The sequence below is a fragment of the Tenrec ecaudatus genome, chromosome 3 (genome assembly GCF_050624435.1).
Source record: "Tenrec ecaudatus isolate mTenEca1 chromosome 3, mTenEca1.hap1, whole genome shotgun sequence".
In the NCBI taxonomy this organism is placed as follows: domain Eukaryota; kingdom Metazoa; phylum Chordata; class Mammalia; order Afrosoricida; family Tenrecidae; genus Tenrec; species Tenrec ecaudatus.
The window spans coordinates 47,882,938-47,899,992 of NC_134532.1; the positions used below are offsets into that span (position 1 = coordinate 47,882,938).

General features: G+C 39.8%; 1 pseudogene; it reads right to left on the reverse strand.

Moving 5' to 3' along the window:
- Window positions 1-11,181: 11,181 nt before the first annotated feature.
- LOC142443390 (ubiquitin-conjugating enzyme E2 E3 pseudogene) lies at window positions 11,182-11,802 on the reverse strand (annotated as a pseudogene).
- Between the last annotated feature and the right edge of the window lie 5,253 nt (window positions 11,803-17,055).

Sequence of the window (17,055 nt, forward strand, 5' to 3'; positions counted from 1 at the left end):
CACTTCGTTCATTAAATATACTTTCATCTCACGTCTGACAATTGGGACCATGAGAACAACATATTAATAGGCTGATCCAGACAGACAGAAATAAAGAAGCAGAACCAGAGTTACGAGAGGATAAGACTACAATAAGCATTCTGGAGACTACATTGCTCACCTGTGGTGTATCCAAGTGTCACATAGCCTTGGCTTCAAGACCTCATGGGATATTTGTGAAACTGGGTATCCACAACCTGAAAAGTTGACTCTTCCATCACTTTGGATTTCACATGGCTTCCTTGAAACCAGAAATTCACAGTTCTTTTAAAGCCAAGAAAGTTATGGAGAATATTTTGATTAAAAAAATGAAAAACAAAACATGGGCATACATTTGCAAAATTTTACTTATTTTGACTATTTTTATAATAGAAAAACAATGGGGACAGTCAAAAATGGACTCTAGACAGATAAACATCTGTATTTATATAATGGAATGTTATGGAATATCGCTTAAAAACATGATGAGTCTGTTAGTCATTTTAAGACATGGACTTAGCAAGAGAACATTCAGATTAGGAATGTTAATCAGTCTCACAAGGATAACTATTTTATGAAATAATTATTATAAGAAATTAAGAAAATGTTTTCATAGGAAAAGATAAGGTTTCAATGACTGCAAGGGTGCTGGAATGTGGTGGGGGCAGTAAACAGAAAGGGTCATAAAATTTTGAAGGAAGAGAGACAAAAAGAGAACTGCATAAAGTGGGGGAGGGGGTAGAACTGGGTCACTTTTACTGATTTGACTTGATGAGATGGGCAGTGCAACTATACAGAATATGTTTTTATTTCAACTATTGTGTTCTACACACAAAAATCATAAAGAAGTATTTAAAATATATAAAAATGAATAAATACCAAGATAAATAAATGAAAGAGTTAAAGTATATTGTGCCAACCTGGCTGATAAACACATGAGGTTAATTGAAGGGTGGAGAGATAAATGTCTCAGTCAGTGAGCCTCACCTTTCAAGTTCTCGGGCCTCTACCTTTCTGATGATAAGATCAGGTTGCACCTGCCTTAGCCAGTTCCCTGTTACCACTGGCAAGGCTCACTTCTTGCAACACTTCCTGAGGAGAAGCTACATGGACCTACCCCGATGCAACCCTGGGTGCTGGTTACACGTTCACTGATTCGGCTTTCCTCCTGCACTTGGCATCATTGTGTGTATTTTATGAAATGAAGGAGAACTTTATGGATTGGTGTTGGACACATGGGCTAATGTTGGACTTGTGGGCTTGGGCAGCACTGGGTTGGAATGTTTTCTTGATGTGCACTAACCCTTTATATAAAACTGGCTTATATATACAAGTAAGTTTCTGTGTATTTGTTTCTCTAATATACCCAGACTGACACAATAAATAAAGTGAAATTTTCTTATAAAAAATATAGGTTGAGAAATGTGGCCGGGTTAAAAACCATTCTGATTCTTTACACATTAGATATCAACATTTCTCTGAGTCTCAATTTAAAAAAGGGAAAAGAAAAACTGAAGATGACATAGATTCTTTATTAATATAAAATTCATTTTAACATAGGAACAAACAGACTGTTTAAGGCACAGGTATATATTGTTTAGACATTGCAATGTGGAACTGTAGAAACATAGAAGAAATTCATATGCATTGAAAATGACGTGGTGTGTGGATCTTAAATACCAGAACAACAACAATTAAAAATGTAAGACCAATAACTACCAAACAAAAACCCAGCCTGATCCTGTATAAGAATTATTTACATAGGATTGTGTTTAGAAGAAAGACGTTTCCTTTTCAAAATCCAGTTTCTCTATTTCTAAAGTGATAATTATTTATTCCTGAGATCCTAGCTCACATAGGTCTCAGACATAGATGCCCTTCAATCTCAGAGTTCTACTGGGGTTGTCGCTTGGAATTATGCTGTGGTAGTTACAAAATCTCTTGTCAATTTGTACATGGGGACAAACTGACCTTAAATATAGAACTTGCTTTGTTAGACTTAAAAACTGTTTTGTTTCACTTTCCTGAGAATGCTTTACCAGTTTCACACAAGAACTTGCCTTCCCCCTCCCCTTGTTTGGCAAGACGCCCCACAAGGAAGTATAAAACCTGTTCAGGGCCCTCGCCTTACAGACTGATCCTGTCTCAGTTGCGGGTGTGGGTCTAAATTCGTATCTGTCTGAATAAAGCTTTACTGTTTCCATCTCTGTTTCAGTGAGTGGTCTGGGTGAGGGTCTTGCTCGCTAACAAAAAGTTGTGTGATTCATTGGTGCTATAGGGCATCCTGACTGGCTCATATCTTCCCTGTGGCCCCTCTGTAAAGGGATGTTCAATCTCTACAGATGGGCATTGGGTCTCCACTCCATGTGCCTCCTCATTTACATTGGGGATGGTTTTATTCTGGGTCTTAGATGCCTGATACCTGATCCCATTGACACTTCATGATCATACAGGCTGGTGTGCTTCTTCCATGTGGACTTTTTTGCTTCTGAGATAGAGGGCCATTTGTTTGTCTCCAAGCCTTTAAGATGCTAGATGCTATATCTTTGATAACAGTACACCATCAGCTTTCTTCACCGCATTTGCTTATGTACACATTTTATCTTCAGCAATGTTGTTGGGAAGGTGAGCATCACAGAATGTCAGATTGTTAGAACTAAGTGTTCTTGTGTTAAGGGAGTACTTGATTTGATGCCCAATATCCTTCTGCAACCTTAATTCTCATCATATAGATATGAGTATATAGATCTATTCCCCTCTCATTATGTATATATTTACATATGTACATTTTATTTATACCCTAAAGAAATAAAGAATACAACACAAACAGACATATACACACCTATGTTTATTGCTGCATTTTCCAAAATATCAAAAACAAGGAAACAACCAAGGACACCTATTATAAAGGAATAGACAAACCCTGGCAATAGAATATCATGCATCAATTAAAACAAAATGACTGTCGGGTTAGAAACAAGTGGATTGAGGCGAGGATTGCAGACTCTCAGTTCCCATTACACTGCATAGACCATATCTCTGCAAAGATGGTCAATGTATCCCAAGCCCAAGGAACTTTCTGTAAGAAGTGCGGCAAACATCGACCTCACAAAGTGACCCAGTATAAGAAGGTCAAGGATTCCCTGTACGCACAATGAAAGAGGCCCTATAATGGGAAGCAGAGTGGCTGTGGTGGGCAGACAAGGCCAATTTTCTGGAAGAAGGCAAAAACCACAGAGAAGATCATGCTGAGATTAATGTGTTGAGCTTAACTGTAGATCCAAGAAGATGCTGGCCATTTAAAATGCAAGCATTCTGAACTGGGAGGTGATAAGAGAAAAAGGGCCAAGTGATCCCGGTCTAAGCCTTGTTTTATCTTGTAAATTTGAAAAAAGTGTTGATTCAATAGTCACATTATCTGTAAGCATATAGAGCTATATACTTACTTGGGGGAAAAATGACTGAAACACCATGAGGCATGAAACAAAGTATGCTTTGCAAACTCAGTCAATCCTCCAAACATAAATATTTACTAACACTAGCATTATAATGAAAACCAAACATAAAGAAACTTGGATTATACTTGAAAAGATAAGCCTTTGATGACTGTGAGGAGGCAGGGGCAGGGAGGAAACAGGGATAGGAGAGGGATAGGTTATTGAGGAAGATGGGGCAGAGAAAAGAGACTATTATATGGACTGTTTAAAATATTACTTTTGATTTCCATTTCTTGAGAGATGGACTGTGTAAATATATACAGCGTACATATTTCTTAAAAAACCCTTCAAGATTTCTTATTCCTCCAATCTAAATATAGGTCTGAGTGACTAACAAAAAATAAAAAACCAAAAAGCAGGAAGAGTAAAACTGAATGGATTAGGGTCTTTAGCTATAGAAAAAAAGTTCAAACAAAACGACAAAAGAAATCAGTAAAGGCTTTTTTTAATGGGTACCCAACTTACTAAGAACCATTGACTTAATTTATCTGTTATGCTGGAAACTGAGAGCAGCATAGTAAAATGCTTAGTCAAACAGACATAAGCAAAGATGCAAATGAAGACTGGGGACAAGAGAAAAGAAAATGTTGGTGGTGGTTTTTAAATTGCAATATGCTTTTTTTCCCCAGAGTTGTTAATGAACACATTTCCCTGGCAGAGAAATTCATTCTATCTCAGTGTCCAATAGAAATTGTCCTCTGTCAAAAGTCTTTTAAGTCATTTTTCCATGATGGCCTGATGAAGCCCTGAGCACTTCTCATTGTGAGCCCAACTTCTGCATTTTCACTGGTCATTTCAATAGCAATGATCAACAAGCCTGGCCACAACCTTCGAAGGGGAGCACCTGATCTGAGTAGTTTGGGAAGGTAAAAATCTTGTGGCCCATTGACCATGGAGGACAGACCAATGTACATAAGGCATTGAATGGGACATTACATGATTCAGAAAAGAAAAAAAACAATAAAATGACACCCATGTGATTTTAGGTGAAACAATGAAATAATCAGAAACCTCGGGAATTTAATGTGTTCTTTCTCTCTGAATTGCTAATTTTCAATCATTCAATGATGTGTTCAATTGTCACTAAGACAAGGCCCATTTTTATCAGGTTTATGCTCACTTTATTACGTCTGTCTACTTAGAACTGTTTTTAAAGGAAAGACTTAGCCCATTCAATTTTCTTGTTTCTTTTTAATATGATGTACTTTCTTCCTGAATTGCTAATTAACAAGTCTAAGAAGTTGGGAAGCATGCCCTCCACCCACCACTTTTCCTTAGTTTGTCTTTCTGTCATGGCTTCCGTGTTGTGATTCAAATGCAAAAAGTGTTTCAAATGCAAGCAGGGTTACCCAGAGCTCTTAGCAGAACTTCCAGACTAAGAAGAAACTACTAACAATGGATCAGTTGCCACTCCAGGCCCTGAGCTTCACATCCAGGCCACTCCCTCCAGGAGTCCCTCACTATCTCCAGGCCCTGTCCCTTTGCAAAGACCCCACCCCTACCCAGGTGATGCAACTTCCTGCCGAAACCACTTCCTCTGACTGAGAAGGTGCAGCCTGAGTATCCTAAGTGGGTAAGTGAGTCTCTATGTTTCTTTGCTGACCCTAGGCTCGGAGTCCCCTCCAGGCCTGGCATCCCCAGCTGTGCCCCGATCCCCACGGATATTACTTTTCCTGTACCCTGTCTGCCCGCGACCCAGGTCACCGTGACCCCCTAGGATATTTCCAGTTAAATCCTTTCTGAGCTGGTTACAAGCCTCTCTGCCTTCTGCCCTGGGAATACTACGGCCCCCTTTCCTGCTTAGGCCCCCTTTCCTCATTCGCCCTCACCCCTCGCGCCAGAAATGCCCAATTGAGGGGGGGGGTTCTTGCCTAAGGCCCGTTCCCTCCTTGTCAGTTATCGGGCATGAGAGCAGGGGACCCCAGAGTGGCCTTTACTGAAAGGAGAGGCCAGCCTTGCAGTTATCAGGCTACTCCACTGATGACCGAGGATTGTATTAGAGCTTAACTTCTCAGCACCTTCCTTTGAAACAGGGTACCAGAGCAGTGACAGCCCCCGCATAGATTAGTCCTCACTTGGATTGCAGAGTCCCACATAGAGTAAGCCTCCATTGAACGCCTTCTGACCAGGAAGCAAGGTTGTAGGTACTCTGGACCTCAGGCAGAGAGGGCTTTAGAGTGAGGATTACCTTCACCTCTCTCCAGGCAGCCGGGGGAGGGGCGGTCTTTCTTAGAAGCTTGCAAGCCTGTGTGTCCTTGATGGGGGTCAGCAAACTGAAGACAGTACAGGGGTCTCCTAGCTATCCCTTATCAGTCCTGCCCTGACTGCTTGGGTCAGAAGGCCCTGGACCACTCGGAAGTGTCTGTCATTGCCCACCAATCATGCTTTTGTGGCAGTTTCTTTTGTCCTACCCCTTCCCCACAACCTCTTTATCTCACATCTTAATTGTGAACTTGGGAAGCCATTTCAACCTATGATGCCTTCGCTCACCCAGATGATGTATTTGTGACTTTGTGCTGTGTTTGTCACTTAAGATTTAACAAATGTTCCCTTTAAGCTATATTTAAAATGGGGTCTCCTTTTTACTCTAAAACATCTTTCCTGCGTGTCCTGTCCATCAATTCTGCCCATCAGAAATCAGCTTGTGCTCTGTTTTAGACTGCAAAAGGGACTCCAAGCTCAAATATAATTTAAGGAGAACATGTTTTAAGTCTTAATAGTGACAAAGAGAATACAAAGACGCAAACAGACGTCACCCAGATGAAGGAGATCATTGGTGCAGTTCAAGGAAACATTCAAGTCGGGAATCTAATTACGGTAAATAATATTAGAACAAAGGAAATTGTCACAAGTTCATGGTTGACGGACAATCATTGTTAAAAGTGGGACTACAGAAGCAGGGACAGGACCATAATTGGGACATCTATATTGTCAGAACATTTTACAAGACTGGTCCAGGGCCATCTGATGTAGGCAGTCTGGGCTAAACATAAGGAATATAGGACACCCTGGATTGGCTGGAGAATGGTGCAGGTCGTCCACTTTCCCACTTCCTCTACCTCTAGGCAAATTTAACCTATGTCCTTGCTTAATAATCAGAAATAATTCAATGGAGGCTTGATCTATGGGGAGACCCTCCAATTTGACGTTAGGCAATCACTGTTATCCATACACCTTTACTAACTGGGGTGCTAAGACTTTAATCTCTAAGACAGCCCCCCACCCCACCGGACGTGTCTCCTAATTTCTGCTGATGCAGTAACTTTCCACTGGGAGTGTGAAGAGTCCCACTTGGGGATGTCTCCCCAAATAAACCTCACCTCAGAGATTGATCCTATTTGGCTCAATTTTCTTTATCACTCCACTCTTCAATCCACTGCTACCACCCCCATACGATCCCTCTTGGCTCTTACCACATTACTAGCCCAGATGTAAAGTCCACTCAATTTTTATATTCTCTTGATTTTCAGAATCCAGCAATTATTTATTGATATTTCAGGTTCTTTTATATTTAAATCTGGAAAAAGAATAGGTTTTCTTCACCTGTAAAGAGTTTCAGTTTTGAAAATCCACAGGGTAGTTTTCCTCTCTCCAATAACATCACTATGAGTCAGAACTGTCTTGATGGCAGTGATTTTGGGTTTGTGCATTAACATATTTTAGTGATACATGCCCTCAAGGTCAGCACTTTTTTGTTATTTTATTTTCATAGTGTCATAGAATTTAAATCGGTCCTTTATCCGTTATCCTACTGCAGCGGTTCTCAACCTGTGGGTTGCTACCCCTTTGGGGGAGTCGAACAACACTTTCACAGGGGTTACTTGAGACCATGGGAAGACACATATTTTTTATGGTCTTAGGAGCCAAGACACTGCTCCTCTATCTGTCTCCAGGAAGGTCTACCCACATGCAGATACGCCACATATGAGTACCCGGAGGTGAAGACTCTTACCCATGTTATACCATGATTCAAGACAAAATTTCATTTCTTATAATTAGAAATAACCATTTCACAATATATTCACATGTTATTTTTGTGATTAATCACTGTTTTAATTATGGTCAATTTGTAGCAAGGAAAATACATCCTGCAAATAATTACAATTCATAACAGTATCAAAATTACAATTATGAAATAGCAACGGAAATAATTTTATGGTTGGGGGTCACCACAAAATGAGGAACTGTATTAAAAGGTCGTGGCATTAGGAAGGTTAACAACCACTATCCTAGTGGATACAGAAAATGTTTTTTGCAACCAAATTGTAAGTATGTAAATTCTTTTTATCCTTTTGATTTATTTCCTTTGGTAACTTTCTTTATCAATTTGTTTCATTTTACTGGATAGAACTATGTCCCAATGTTAGCTCCTAATTTTAAAAATGCGCTATAATTATTCCTAGTACAAGGCACCATATAGATATATATTCTTTTTTTCCGATATATAATTCTTATATGTAGTAAGATATCATCTTATTTAAAATAGGTGACCATTTTCTCTGCCCCACTGCATGGTAGAACTTAAGTGTTCTAACCTTTTATCCAAGTGTTATTGATAGAAGGCTTGTTTTATTTACTGGCTTATTGTTCTCAGGGGCACTCCAGTGCATTCTGTTAGTGATGTCATGGGGCCTTGAACTTTTCCCGGTTTCTTGGCTGTAATTTGTATGTGAACAGATTTCCACCTTGTGGGACTCAACTGCTTTCATTTCATCAAGCTGCCAATCATTTAACCACTGGAGAAGTAGGGCTTCTTCACAGACTAATGTAGATTTTGCAAGATGATATGTTTTGCATTGTAGACATGGTGATTCTTATTTATTATTATTATTATTTAAATCATTTTATTAGGGGCTCATAGAACTCTTGTCGTAATCCATATATACATCCATTGCGTCAAGCACATTTTTGGCCCCCATCATTCTGACATGGTGACTCTTAATGAGAATTATTTTTGTGTTTCTGTTTCACAGAAGTTTTTTGTTTTAGTTCATTCATTCATCAGTATATGAGAAGCTTCAACACTACACAGAAAACTACAGGACTCTAAATCCATGACTTTCCTAACAAAATGGGTGGAAACTAATTCCACATTTCAGGGTCCTAATATGAACAATTTTGCACTTTTGCTCATGCTGTGTTTTAAAAGACTTGTATTATTCAGCAAGGCAACTCTGTTTCCCTTGTGTACCCTTCCCTCCAGTATGGGTTTAGAGTGTGGCCAGATTATTAGATGTTCATTGTCTTCCAGTCAGTACACTGTTTGATAGGTGTTAACAGCTGTTAAGGAACCTTCATAAAGCTGAAGATTCTTTCTTGTGACATTGCTGTAGGACAGTAACATTTCCCCTATTACAAATGTTATATTCACAGCTATGAGAGAGAGGCAAAGAATTATAAGACACGTTCAGCACTTCTCTAAGGCAGCTGCTTTTCTAGGGTTTGTTTACAACCTAAGTGAAGTCACTCCCTTGCGACCTGCAGTTAACACCTTTTCTGGTCATCGATTTCTATACTTTCTCTTAAATGAAAACTGGTTCTGACTGAAGTGATGATCTCTGAAGGCAAATAGTTCACACACAGGTTATTTAAACTTCTAAGGAAGCCCGATGATTGAATTTATAGATCTCGGGGCTTTGGAACATAAGAATACAAATAGAGATGTTTTCTTGGAGAAAACTGTGAATTCTGAGACTACAACAGGAAACCCACCCTGACAACACATCTCTAACTGCCTCAGAGGCTAGTTCTTGTGCTCACATGATCATAAGCACCCCCTGTAGCCCGTTCCTGAAGGTGAGGTTTGTTCCTGGGTTCACCCTGACTTCCCTCACCGTGTCTCACACAGTAATAGCTGGCCATGTCCCACTTTCCAGCTATGGATTTACAGATATAGCACCTTCTCTATAGATGACTAATCAGGTCTTCATGAAGTCTGCATATTTGTAGCACAAACATCAGGTTATATTGAGTAATCCGCTGCAAGCCCCAGGATGGCTGTTCCAATAAGGAAGGCAGCTGGAGGAAAATTATATTGATTTATTGATCATGTAATTCTGGGTGGTTACCATTTAATCTGCCTCTGGCCTCCCCTTTATTTCCCAGTTCGAGTTCAGACCAAGGTGATCCTGGAGACAGATTATTCGAGGTACTGAAATTGGGGCAGATGTGGATCTCAGATGAGGGTCAGGTAAAAGACCCTGGAACCTGGGCACGTGAACCTATCGTAGGCCAGGTACCCTCATCCAGTAGGTATGTAATAGAGGCTCAGGGAGAAATGATGTCTTTTGTCTCTGGAAGCCCCTGCAAATAAGGTCAAAGGTATTCAGTCCTGTGCCATCATCCTGGTGATGATATGTCCACTAATGACATCTTCTTTTATTCATTTTTTTTATTTGGCTGGAAATCCCTTTATTTGGGGGTGGGGGGTGGAGTGCTCTTCTGTTGATAGTGTGGCTGGTTTTAAAATTCTATATTGAAAAATGTTTTTTCCTCTGAGCTTTGATGATCTTCCCTAGGATTCTTGTGCCAAATCTAGCTGGCCAGAGGAAATCTCGAGTTTGTCTAAATCTTCTTTGTCAAGCTGTCTAGTTATTCTTGTTCTGTAGGAATTTTTGCTTTTTTATCTTTATCCATAGAGTTCTTTCATTGCACTAAACTGGTCTTTAGTTCATAAATCCTTCTTTTTAAAAAAAATCATTTTATCGGGGGCTCGTAGAATTATCTTCACAATCCATATATGCATCCGTTGTGTCAAGTACATTTGTACATTTACTGCCATAATCATTCTCCACTAATGACTGCTTGGTTGCTAATTGGTCCACACCAAGTTCTCACTTTCATTCAGAGTTCATTGAGATATCCATGTGCCAGGGTGCTTGGTCAGCATTTCTCAGGTTAGGTCCGAGAGGGGTTGGCCCGCTGTTGTTATCATGAGTAAGTCTTTGAGGACTTACTTCTCCATGAGTGGATAACCCCAGTGTGCTCTGACAGGGAGTCCCTGGCACTGGACACACAGAGTGTCCTTAGGATTGACATATTTCCAGTTTGGGGTGAAGACATACTCCACTTGAAGTATGTCCTGTGAGGTTAAGCTATTGGTCCACACAGATGTAAAGATCGCCTAGAGCCAATTTTTTTTTTCAGGAACATGTTTATTATGTTTGAGGTGATACATCAGGTACTCTCTGAGCTACAAAGGGTAAAAGGAAATCTTCTCATTACATACTGATAAAGGTAAAAGGTAAAACATTTTCACAGCAGCATGTACCACATACTCAGAAATAGATCTGGGTTTAATACAAATGACATAATTCCTAACCATCTCCAGCTACTTTTATAACTTCATACAGATAATGAATTAGGCTAAAATGCACTATAATATTTGGTAGACTTCAGGACCAGTATCCTTAGTACATCACAAAATACATTTTGATATCCCAAAGAAGCAAGACTTGCAAGTAGGCGTTTTAAACATAACTAATCTACAGCTACAAAGTTCTACTCTTGATAGCATTTACCTTTTTCAGGAGTCTCACAGTCTCCAAAGGATAAAAGCAGAGAGTAGAATCAGTATAACATATACACAGAAGTCCGTATTGTAAAGGCTATAAAGATTTGCAGCACAGTGAGAAGATGCCTTCTGCTCCTTCACACTGCATACAAATTATGTTGCGTATCTCTTGGTACACTGTCTGGCTATCCTGTCATGTTCTGCTCTGTTGGTCAAATACTGAGTGGCTATGCTTCCAACCAGAGGATCCGCAGGGTTGCAGTCTGTCCAAAGGGAACAAATAGACAGCAAAACCTTTGAAATAGTCAAAGCAGGACTCCAGTTATCTTTAAGGATGTCCAAACAGATGACTCCCTGACTGTTGATGTTGCAGTGATAGATTCTGGGGCAAAAAGTAACCTTTGGTGGCTTAAATGGATAATCTGATGAAAATGTGATATCCAGAAAAAACACACCACCTTCATATACAGAACCTGGCGAACCAAGTAGAGTTGATCTCCATTCATAAAGGTCATCTCCTTTAGGCCCAGGACTACAGTTAGGAGGAAGATCAAGAGTTATCTCAGCTAGCTTCTGGATTCTTTTAGCACTAGTGGATAACTTAGCAGTGGCTTTGCTAGAGAGTTTGGTGTTTTTCTTCTGCTGGGTGGCAGAAGGTTTTCTTTCTTCTGGTTCTTCAGGCTCCGGAGCGGCTGGGTCTCGCTGGTCTGCATCCGAACTCCCACTGCTGGTGCTGGGATTCTCATCGTCCGACCTTTACCTATCACTGGACATCTTGGTGGAGTTATTTCTTGGAAAACTCGGCTGCCCGCCCGGCCCGCTCGCACGCCACTATGGTGTGGGGCTGGAGCCAAATATTTTAGGGTTATCAGTGCACACTGGTAGAGGAGGTATATAAAATCATTTTCTGAGTCCTTTCCCTAGGTCTCAGTTAAAGGCCACTGTTAGTTTTGAAAAATGGATACAGTGGTTCCAGTGTATGTACCTTTAATTTTCTGCCTCCTGCATCTTTTGTGACCTGAGTGAACTCTGGGAATGAGGGGAGGGAAGGGATCAATGACAAAATAAGCAGTAACTTATATGCCTTATTTAACATGGGTTTCACTACGTCTTTGAGGAAGAAACCAGATGAAATTGGGATGTACAAATTAGTAAATCAGTACAACTGAACCCTCAGGCACCTTGCTTATTGGGTAACATCCCTGCATATGTCTGAAACAGAAAAGATTCCTTGAGGTCAGGACAGAGTAGAGGGGAGATCCACAAGACACCTGTGATATGGACATGATGTTGTTATCACATATAAACATTTATAAACCACTTTATTTTGCCTTCTATGAATCAGATGAAAATGATTTAATAATTTACTGAAAATGTGCCTGTGGTTCCTGGTTTTGTCTCTCTACCTACCTTAGTTCCTTACATTTAGGTAAAGTCTGAGTGAGAAGATAGTTCCACATACATAAATAGCAATGTGAGTTTCTTGATGGATTAGTCTGTAGGTAAAATTGGAATCTAGGTCCTGGATTAATGTTCTCTGTTCAAGAACAGGAGTCAATGGATAGAAATAGAACATAAGTGTCAGGAGTCAGCTGTTGGTGGAGAGATTAAAGTATGGTGACCAGATTATAACATTGGTAAAGGAGGACACCAGCAGGACACCATTGATAAAACTCATATCCTGGTGAAGTAGCCACATGACAGCCAAAAACCGTATACCCTAGCTTGTCGTGCATTCTTTCCAAAAATTGGGACTTTTAAAAAATGCCACGTGATGCGAGAAAAATTGTTAAAAATCAGGACAGTCCCACCAAAAGCGGGATGTCCGGGAAAGGGCTTTATATTTAGAATGTGCCCTTCCTAACAGCTTATGTTTTGACTTGCTTAGGGCTTATGTATTATGGTATAAAGATATAGAGCTATGATTTAAACAGTACAGTTTTGGGAGTTGGTTCCTCAATTTGAGACTTTGAGTTATAAAGTTAGGATTTGGTTTATAGAATACATTCCAAGTTGTGTTCCTGATTTTTAAATTGGAATAAATGAATTAGGCTAAATGTTTTAAATTGGTTTTTGGTATCAGGGAATGCTCAGGATATTGATAGCCATTCTGGATGGTGAGGGGCTTTTCAGGTGCTTAGGGTTTCAGTGTTTGAGGAGATTATCAGTGTGTTGTCAGGATGCTCAGCATGTTAAGGTGTAAGGGTTAATAGTCTGGGAGCTGTTATTTAGCAATGAATGGTTTGTGAATTAAGTCCCCAAAGTTATTTTTACGTATTGAAATGTAGCCTATGTTTTTTATATTTATTACCTATTTATGGCATATCTTGAAGATATGATTAGAGGAATTTTCATTTCTCTGTGGCAGCCTTATCCTTAAAAAATCTTATTCTGATTAATGTAGTTTTAATATACAGTCAGTTTTTAAAATCTGGTGAAAGTGGATATTTTTGTAGTTTTTCTGAGGTGGGGTGATGTTTTTTCTCTTTCCTCTAAGCCTGACATTTTGACCTTTTTTTTTTTTAAAAAGGAATGTTTATTAGCATATTAACATAGTGAAGTATACCCATTTTATGTTAGCTTTGTGGAGGGTTTTTTTCTCTTAACATTAAAAGCCTTTGACTTTGTTTGGTATGTTTTATATGTCTATTTTGATACTTGATAATTATCCATTCTTTTGTAATGTAAAAAAATCATTTGTTTATATTTATTGGTATATTACAGTGCTTATTTTATATTAAATCAACTCTAGGTCAGGTTTCAATTAATCATGGTATATAATTATTTTGATGTGTTGTCTGACTCTATTCCCAATAATTTTAAGAACTTTTCCATGTAGATCCATTACCAATATCAGTCTGCAGTTTTCTTGAAGTATCATTTGACCTTGGTATTAGGTTATAACTGGTCTCATAGAAAATGTTAGCAGTGTGAGGAGCGAGGACCTAGCAGCGGGTGAGGAGGTTGTGAGCCAAAAAAAAAAAGAAAGAAAATGTTAGTAATGTACTCTCACAACCATGGTTATGTTTGTACCCAATAACTTGAACTTAAATAACACAACATAAAGTGTTTATTCATACTATGTGAATACTCTGGTCTCTAGGTAACAGAATCTTCAACTTTATCTTACAGTAAACCTTGAGGTTTCTCAGAGAATTTAATTTTGATTTAGTAATGATAGACCTTTTGAGTATCCTGAATCCTACTCATCTCTCATAGATCACTTGCTCTAGCTGGGTCTGCTGGACGTGTAGCTGAGACTCCTCGGTGTAGAGGGATAAATGATTTACACAACTCTTGACAGACAAATTGGCACTCACACCTGAGTGACTGTATGCTGCCATCACACTTGAGCCCAAGTTTGGGAAATACTCTCTCATAAGACGTGCTGGGTGAATCTTAGAGAATTTCCTTCAGCTCACTTCGAGGAGAATGATGTAAATCAATAAGGAGCAGGAATTCCTCAGTGATTTTTGTCATTGCTTTGTTATACACACACACACGAAACCCATCCTTCTTTTTAGTAAGAGAGCTTATGTTCCAGAAAATGTCGCATGAAAGGTTTGGCATTGGTTACCATGGAAATAACTTTTGTAAACATAACTAACACACTGGTATTTTGTGCATGTCTTGGGTACTGATTAGTGGATTCTGAAGTTGTTGTTGTTGTTAGATGTCATTGAGTTAATTCCACATCATAGGGACCCAGTAGACAACAGAAGGAAACACTAACCTCTCCGCTGCCATACTTACAATTTAGGATGAACCCATTGTTGCCATCATGGTGTCGATCCATTTAGTTGGGGATTCCTATTTGTCCCTGCCCTTCTACTTTACCACATACAGTATCCTTCTCCAGAGACTGCTCCCTTCTGACAACATTGTCCAAAGTATGTAATATGAACTCTCGCTATCTTTACCTCTAAGTAGCACTCTGAGCTTACTTCTTCTAAGACAGATTGGTTTGTGCTTTTGGACACCAATGTTACTTCAGTATTCTTAGACAGCATTATAATTCAAATAAATGAATTCTTCAGTTTTCCTTATGCAGTGTTCAACTTCCAATACATAGGAGGCAATTGACTATACCATGATTTGGGTGAGGTGCACCTTGTCCTCAAAGTAAGATCCCTGCTCTTAAATACTATAAATAAGCCTAATTAGGCATATATACAATGTAGCTATTGATCTCTTGATGGTTAGTATCACCATTCTGGTTTTTTGTATTTTTTTCATAAGTTGTCAGTATTTCTGGAAGGCATTATAACTTAGTCAAGCTTAAATTAAGAATGTTGCTCAGGAGGGGCCTGGAAGCCAACTTTACTCTGCAACCAACCAATGTAAGAGCCCTGAGTTGAAATCTATCCTTAAGACCCGGTGAAATGGTGAGCCTTATATTCAAGGTATGCTTGATGACTGGTATACATGAGAGAGTCTAGAACAAATTGTGCTTTTCTCTAGTAGCCTGACTTGCTGATTAGTTTTAGAGGAGCACTAGTCTGCACTCTTTATCCTATAACTGCAACCTCACACAGCCCTGCCTTCAGAGACACCCTGGGGGCTGCAAAAGGGCAGTGCCAATGATATCCAAGGAGCCACTCAGGCTAATGCCTCCCTACGTTATCCCAGCATAGCCTCTTCCCAGCACATTCATTTTGTTTTCCTGCCAAACTAGGTTCCTGGGTGGAGCATGTTTCAGAAGTTCAAGCCTAGGCACTAGCTTTTTGCCTTCTCCCTAGAAGAGCAAGACTGGATGGGACACTAGAACCCAAGTCAGTAAGCCCTCTCCTACAGTTTGTGTTGTTTGCCATCTGTCAGCATTACCTAGAGCTTGGAATCCAGAATCTAGGCCAAGGTGACACAATGGTTGATCAGTCATCTCTTTCCTGGATCCATCTAAGTTTCTGCCCTCACCTTGGTTCTTGGCATCACCCATTTACCTAACTCTTGCCATTCCTTGATTGTAGGCTACAGTCTTTCCCAAAGGCTTGAAAATTGGACATCTGTAAACACAAGAGCTTTAAAGAGCAGCAAATAAGGATTCTCCTGGCTTGTTTTCTTGTTTAGGATATCTCTGTCTTGGCCAAGGTACATCTCTGATGTCCTATTGGTGTCCCTTTGTCTCTATTGTCCACCTCTACAGCAAGTTTCTCCAGTTACCACACTATTGTGCTTAAATGGACTACCCAACCTTAGGCATTTCCTCACACACAATACATATTGTAAAGAATTCGCAGGATGCAAGGGGATAGGGGCAGGTTAACTTAATGAACAGCTCAGAATGGGTTGGAGTGGCATGTATGAGCATGATTCACCTTGATCACTTTCAGCAGATATGTCAAGGGTTATGGTCTGAGGTGCAGTATGAGCTGATAAAGCACGTTCTTCATAAAATACTCCTTTCTTCAGTTAGATTGCTGGTAAAAAGAAGATATTTACCTTCAATGGGGCTTGAGAATATTGAGGCCTTAAATACTTCCATTTTATTCTGAAAATAAGTATTGTATATGTAGAATGTGAATCCGAAGTTGAAAATGATATTTGAGAAATTAGTTAAATTGCTCTGTAAAGATAGAGTAGGCCCTGTGTTTAATGCAAACACCCTCAGATTGGAGCATGATTTGATCCCAGGGTGTGGGGGTGATCACTATTTAGTGCACAAAGTACAGGCTAAGAACCTGCCATGTCTTTCTCAACACTGACTCCTCTTCTGTTTCAGATCAGAGATTTGCCACAGAGAAATATGAGCCAGTCTAGGGAGCTAGAAACCTGTAACCACTGTCTTGCACATTGAAGTATCACAAGTAAGGATTTAAACTTCTGACTGGTTGTGAACCAACTCCATTCACCCTGGGGTTGCTGAGGGCATTGCTGGGCGTAGGAGCTTGAGGGGAAGCAGGAGGGATCCATATTTCCTGGGGTCTGACCCCAGGAGAGCGCCAGTGTACAAGGGCCCAGGCTGTCCTGATAGTCAGTGTCCAAGGTCTTTGCTCATCTCACTGAATGATGGAATTCACTGGGAAAGTA